The 7,438-nt window shown below is 45.7% G+C and overlaps 1 pseudogene; it reads right to left on the reverse strand.

Annotated features, from left to right (window-relative positions):
• Positions 1 to 5,155: 5,155 nt before the first annotated feature.
• On the reverse strand, positions 5,156 to 5,670 carry LOC112831527 (bolA-like protein 3 pseudogene; annotated as a pseudogene).
• Positions 5,671 to 7,438: the final 1,768 nt, after the last annotated feature.

Below are 7,438 nucleotides of genomic sequence, written 5' to 3' on the forward strand. Positions count from 1 at the left end.
CACAGTCCAGGGGACTGCAGATTTTCCCATCACTGACAGGCGGCTACCAGTGTGATGTAGAGGTATTCATTCATTCATTCGTTTGTTCATTCATTCCCCAAGCCTTTGTGAGACCCAAGTTGCACCAGGCATTGGAGGTGAAGAGACGCAGACAGAGCTGGGGAAGACAGAGCGACACACAGGTTAGGTGGTAAAGTATTAGCTGCTGTGAGAATGGGCAAGGTTGAGGGCCCTGGAGTCAGACTGCCAAGATTTGAATCTGGGCCCTGCCACTTACTCGGGCAAGATGCCCGACCTCAGGTTCTTCATCTGTAAGATGGGGCTAGAAATCCTGCCTCCCTAAGAGTGGATGGGAGGAGTAAGTGACGGATGCATAGCATGGTGCCTGACTGTAGGATATGCTCAGTAAATGGTTGTTGCTATCATGGTTACTGACATCTATCTGTACAGGGCTCCACAGAAGGAGGGTCAGGAAGATTTTTTTTTGTTTGTTTGTTTTCTTAAAGATTTATTTATTTATTTGAGAGAGAAAGAGCGTGCACGAGTTGGGGGGAGGGGCAGAGGCAGAGGGAGAAGCAGACTGGGGCTTGATCCCAGGACCCTCAGATCCTGACCTGAGCCAAAGACAGACACTTAACCAACTGAGCCACCCAAATGCCCCGGGTCAGGAAGGTTTTGATGGAGGAGGTGATACATCTCCAGAGATTTGATGTTGCTGGCACATGTTAGCCAGGGAAGGGACTGAATGAGGGGAAGGCGCTGGGGTTTGTATGAGTCTGCTCAGGCTTCCAGAACTAAGTATCACAGACTGGTGGCTTCACCAACAGACATTTGTTTTCTCACAGTTCTGGAAGCTAGAAGTCCATGATCAGGGTTCCAGCTGATTCGGTTGCTGGTGAGAGCTCTCTTCCTGGCCTGCAGATGGCCACTTCCTCTCTGTGTCCTCACATGGTCTTTTCTTTGTGTGGGTGCAGAGAGAGAGAGAGACAGAGACAGAGATCTCTTGTGTCTCTTCCTCTTACAAGGACACCAGTCCTACTGGATGAGGGCCCCACCCTTATGACCTCATTTAACCTTAATTACCTCCCCCAAGGCCCCATCTCCAAATATAGTCACATTGGGATTTAAGGCTTCAACATATGAATTTTGGAGGGACACAAACATCCAGTCCATAACAGAGTGATTGGAATACGATCTAAAGCTCCTGTTTCCCCACTTACTAGCTGTGTGACCATGGGATTGGTAATATTTGGTCAATAATATTTGTCTAACTCTGGGGACTTTTATATGGATTAATTCAGGTAATACTTTGCGTTGGAGAGACAGAAAGTGTTGAAAACTATGGTATTTAGTGCAGTGATGGAGCAGGATATGGCTCATGACAGCAGGGAGAGGCAACGAAAAAGCAAGAACGTTTTGGTGCCCACCAGTAGAGAGGTCGTCCAATCCACTGGTTCATTGACCCACAGGAGAAGTCAGTGCTCAGGTGTGTGCAGTGGTTCTAAATCTGGTGGCACATCTGTCTGAGACTTCCACTCCTGCTGCTTCGGACAACCCACACTGCAAGAGTGATTGGGCCTTTGGCATTATGAGATGCCACACCTGTCATTGACCAATCAAAACTATGCAACAGACCTTCTCATCGGTCCTTTCTTGTCAGTGCATCTGGCCTCCTTCCTCAGCAGTGGCATGAATGAAGCACACATTGGACAAGCTAAAAGGACCACACACTGATTGTAGATCAATGAACCTCAGGAATGCCCTTCAGCAGCTCAGGTTTGCAATATGGCAAGCTAATTCTATGGAATAATCATCTTGGCAAGGCTGGTGTGTCTTGCAGATATCATTGCCAATGGACTAAAGTTAGGGTCTCCTACAATGTTAAAAAAAAATCACAACTTGTATGACTCATAGGCCACCTTGTGTCTAGTCTCAACATGAATCTCATGCAAAGAATTATAAGTCCAGAATCCAAAGTAACTGAAAAGGTGATTACTTTTTTATTGCAATCCCCTTGTGAAAATGACAAAGGGAACGGACATTAAAAGGCACAGCAAGACTTTTTGGAACTCCTTTACCCTTATTTTTTGTACTCTTCATGTCCCTCACATACACAGTGTCCCTCTCCCCCATCCGCCCAGCTGTAACATCTCTCTTGTTTTTGTCCCCTGCCATCCACTTCGATTACTCATTTATTCAAATTTGTGTTGAGTCCCGTATGTGCCAAGCTCTCTGAATACAACAAGCAGACCAGACACCCATGGATCTTGCTTCCTCAAATTTACATTCCTTTCCCTGTCTGCTTTGTTGAGATATGATTAAGTTTACATTCTTTGATCATGGACATCTAGGATCATCTGTACCCTCCCTAGAAGATTCCTAGAAACCACTTGTCCTACATGAAATTGATAACTTCTAAAGGATCATTAGGACAAGAAAAACAGATCTTATATTTGGAAGGGACTTTAGAGATCATCTGGTCCAATGTCTAGGGGTCTAGGTTGGGGGGATCCCCCTCTGTAGTACTTTTGGAATCACCTGGTTTTACCTTGGCTTATCCAGCATATTGTGTCAAAGAGATGGTTACCTTTCTATATTGTTTACTGTAGCAACCCAGCCACCTGGAACAGTAGGTGCTTGATAAATAATTGTTGACTTTTGGGTGAATGGGGAACTCCTGAGTCTATGAAGCAGACTTTCCCACTACTGGACAACTCTAACTTTTAAAGAAAATTCTTGATAGTGAGCCCAAATCTGCCTTCCTATCACAGAGTCTCATTGCTCTGAGTTCTGCCTGCACAGAATGGCAGTTGTCAACAAAGCTACCCTCAGACCAAGTCTAAGACAATTTCTGCAGCAACTCTTTAGGAACTGTTTCTTGGTGCTTGTTGCTGAGCCACACAAGGGAATTGCACTTGGTGCTTTGTCTTAATATCAGTGTCCTAGAGTCTTTTCTGTATTGGGATTTGCAGCACTCCCTATATTTAGACCAAAGGAGACTCAGCTGTCTGGGGAGGGCTTGTCTGGGTTGTGGAAATCACAAAGCTGAAGCTTTTATGGGACTCATCACTATCTGATCAATACATTGAAATTGGGTGTCTAGATATTGTTGCTATGTGCTAAATATTTTCACTTATTTATCTATTCATTCAACCATTCATTTATTTATTCAACAAACATTTATTTAGCACTTACCATGTGCTAAGCCCTGTGTTAATCACTATGGGACCTGCGAAGAATGAGAAATCTCTTTCTCAAGAAGCTCAGTCTGGTGGGGGAATCAGACGTGAAGATAAATAATTGCAACATATTGTGATACATTCTATAATAATCATCTGTATAAGGCACAATGGGAGCTCCAGAGATGGAGGGTCCATTCTACTTAGCAGATGGGGTCAGGAAACTCCTCCTTGAAGAACTGACACTTGAGCTGAGTTTTGGAGGTGGACCAGATAGATGGCATTGAGGGAGGTGTTGGAAGACATCTCCAGGTAAAGGTGCAGACAATGCAAACGCTTGGAGGGGCAGAGTAGCACCATGTGTTTGGGGAGCTAGGCATGGTTTTGGATGGCAGGGCTAGGGCATGTGGGTAGGAGAGCAGCACACTGGAGAAGGAGGCAGGGACCTTTGAGGACAACCCCATCGTCAGCTCAGAGCCACTCATGTCTGAACACACTTTCACTCAATCCTCTATGTTTCTTGTAATTCTTGGTTTTAAGGAGATCATAAAAGGCTAGCCAGATTTTAAAAAAATCATTAAAATATTTGAACGTGCTTGAAAGTTGAGATATACTGCAATGAATTCTCATATATTCATCACTCAGATTCAACAATTATCATGTTTTTGCATGTTTGCTCTATTCTTTTTTTCCTTTTTCCTGGCCGAAATGTTTGACAGCAAACTTCAGACATCATGGCATTTCATCCCAACATACTGTATTATGTATTTCTAAAAAAACGGTCTTTTTCTTATATAATCACAATGCCATTAGCACACTTAACAAAATTAACATGATTTTCATCATTTCATCTAATATATGGTTTATGTTAAAGATTTTCCAAGTGCCTCGGAAGTATTTTTTAGGAGGTGGGTTATTTGATCCAGGATCCAGGCAAAGTGGGTAGGAGGATTTTAATGTGAAGAATTTGCTCGATAGCTATTATCAATAAGGGCGTTCGTTGGTGGGTAGGCTGTTGGGCTTGCTGTAATAATCCCCACCTCCTGGCACACATACCCATGTATAATTCCTTCCATGTGAGTAGGTGGGACCTGTGACTGCATATAACCAATGGAATAGGTAAAGGTGAAGGAACATCACCTTTGGGAAAACATTCTGGAAGATTCTGACTTCCACTGTGCTGAAGGATTCCCTCTCACTGGTTTTGACACAGCAGCTGCTGGGCTCTGAGCTGTCCTGTGGAGCAGCCCCATTGGCCCGGAATTGAGGGCAGCTTCCAGCCAATAGCCGACAAGGACCCCAAATGTGTCACAACCAGAGTCCTTTCAGACAAGACCCCAGGCCCAGCGGATACCTTGACCACAACCTCTCAAGTGATCCTGAAGCAGAAGACCCAGCTGCGTTGTGCCTGGGTTCCTGGCCTCCAGAAACTGAGACAATACATGTGTCTTATTTTAAATGGTTAAGTTTGTGCTAATTTTATGCAGCAATAGATAACTAACACAGATGCATTGGGCTGCTAATAATAGAAAGCCGAACTACCGGTGGCTGAAAGTATAAGAAGATTAATTGTTTGTGTAATGGGAAATTAAGGAGTTACAGGGCTGTTTCAACAACTCACTGCTGCGGTCATGGACCCAGATCTTTCTGTCTTCCTGCTCTGTCATTCTCAGTGTGTTGGGCGATGTCTCCTATCATGACTGAATTATGGTTGCACCAGCTTTGAGCATCCCATCCTGCCTACCACTGATCAGGCAGTAAGGGAGAGGGTGTCCCTCACTTATTAGGGAGACATAGCTTTCCTAGAAGCACCTGGTAGACTTTCCCTGACAGCCTAATTTCCAGAACTGGGTTGATTGCCCATACATGGACTTAGTGCCTGGCAAAGGGAAATAAGACTGCATGACTAGTTTGGACCAATCAGTTATGGTTCCTCTCTCTCTCTCTCTCTTTTTTCTTCTTCGAAGGTTTCAGTTGTCTGTTGCCTTTAATTAAACTCTAAATAGAGGACACATTCTTCTATGATTATAATATGGAAATGTCTATGAACAAAATAGATGACTTGTTTGGCAAAGGCCTAGGAAAGGATGGTGTCAGCCAAGTTCATCCAAGGCATCAAGCAGCAGCATCTACGAGGCCAGGACGTGGTCAGTGTTTGGGGACGGAGGTAAATATCTGCAATCCGTGCATCCTTTTGATTTCTTCTTTCAGTGCCTGATTTACCATCTGGTGCTGCTGGACAGTTCTCTTCTCCTTAAATTCTTCTGACTCAATCCAGATTTCATACATTGCCCCACAGCCTCCTGAAATGTTGGTGACTTGGATAGCTGTAGCTCCAGGAAAACTTTCTTTGAGAACTTGGGTCACTCTGAGCTCCCCCTCAGTTTGCTAGGTAAACATTTGCTGGACACAGTGGAGAAGAGGAAGCCCGCGGATCCCACGGAGCAGTGGCGCTGCCGTGGCTGGGCTCCGCGCCACCATGCCCGGCCGCCGCAGCCCATGGTTCCTCTCTTGAGCTGGGTACTTTGTCACCTGAAAACAAACAAACAAACTGATGTTTTACTCACAGGGGAGAAGGAAGGAACAGCACCTGGACAGGCCAGAGCAACACTGCACGTCAACGGGGGGCATGTATGACCTTTTTACACATTGAACCTGCGCACCGGGCCTCTTCCCTCAGCCTGGCAGGAGCTAGATGGAACTTTCTCTCCCTCAGGCTGACAGCACCAGCCATCACTGGGCTCCCGTCTCTTGTATCCTGATGGATCTGATGATCAAAGGAATCCAACCATCAGGGCTGGGCCCCTTTGGAACACACGTCTGTTTTCTGAACCCAAGTGAAAAAAAATATCCATGCATTGTTCAGGACCGAGCATCACAATCTACTGAGTCAATACATGTCAGACTCTGTCAAACTGCTCTCATTATCTGTACTGTTAAATTAGGAAAATAAGTTCTGTGAGCTTCCATTGCCCAGTCTATAAAATGGGGATAATCATGTCTACCTCATTGGGTTGTGAGGAGTAATGCTAAATGCCTAGCAGAATGCTTGTACTGTAGAAAGCACTTCCTACCTCGGTTACTCCATCTGCCCCTCAGGTGTCTGCCGAAATGATGCCGGGTAACAAGCATCTCCAGGCTCACAGGTATGCAGCACCAAGCGTTTGGTCCTGTGAGAGTTGTTGTGGTTCTGCTGGGCTTCTCTGGGCTTGGCCGGGCTTGGCTCTGGGTTCAGGGCTGCTCCATATAACTCCGTTCTGGGACCAGCATCTCCCGAGGGCATGCTCTTCCCGGGGCAGTGATGGAGCACAGGAAGCCAAGCCACACTGTGCAAGCACATTTGAAGTCTCTGCCCACTTCATGTCTCCTCCTGTCCCTCTGGCTAAGGCAAGTCATGTGATCAATGCCAACATCAATGGAGTGGAGAAATCTAAGAAATCTACTGGGAGGTGCTGGAAAATCACATAACAAAGGGCATGCGTTTCTATTACAGAGAGGGAGTGAAGAATGGAGAATAATCCAACCCACCTCGGGAGAATGCCTGAAATACAAAGAATAAGTGCTTGTTTTAAGATTCTGAGTATTGGAGTTAATTATGCAACTTTATGGGTGTAAAACATAGCTAATACATGTCCTTTCCTCCTTCTTATGGTATCAAGAGAACTTTGCACCCCTTATTTTCTTTGCTTGGAGCCCCATCCAAGGGGTGCTGCACCTCGGGTCCACCTGAGGGACCCCAGTTCACTGCAGCCCCTCACCAAGATGCTTTGCCTGGTGGGGTTTCCCTACAGTAACCAGTTGCATGTAATAGAAACCAAATTCAAACGACTTCAGGGGCACCTGGGTGGCTCAGTTGGTTAAGTGTCTGCCTTTGGCTCAGGTCATGATCCTGGAGTCCCAGGATCGAGCCCCACATCAGGATCTCTGATCAGGGAGAGCCTGTTTCTCCCTCTCCCTCTCCCCCTCACCCTGCTCCTGCTCACTGTCCCTTGCTCTCTCTCTCTCCCAAAGAAAGAAATGAAATCTTAAACAACAACAGCAACAACAACTTCAAGCAAAAGGGGATGTTTTGGCTCAAATGATCATGAAGAGGGGCACAGCTATGTTTCAGGGACAATAGGAATGGGGTCTCGAATGTTGCAAAGACTCTCTCCCCATCCCACCTTTGCTTTATTTGGATGTTGGCTTCATTCTTTCAGGCTGGCTTTGTCCCCATACTGGGAAATGTGCTGACACTCCTCTCCTCACATAGCTCACAT

This window comes from Callorhinus ursinus, unplaced genomic scaffold (genome assembly GCF_003265705.2).
Source record: "Callorhinus ursinus isolate GAN/ISIS: 27379988/994484 unplaced genomic scaffold, GSC_fseal_2.0 scaffold14, whole genome shotgun sequence".
Lineage (NCBI taxonomy): Eukaryota > Metazoa > Chordata > Mammalia > Carnivora > Otariidae > Callorhinus > Callorhinus ursinus.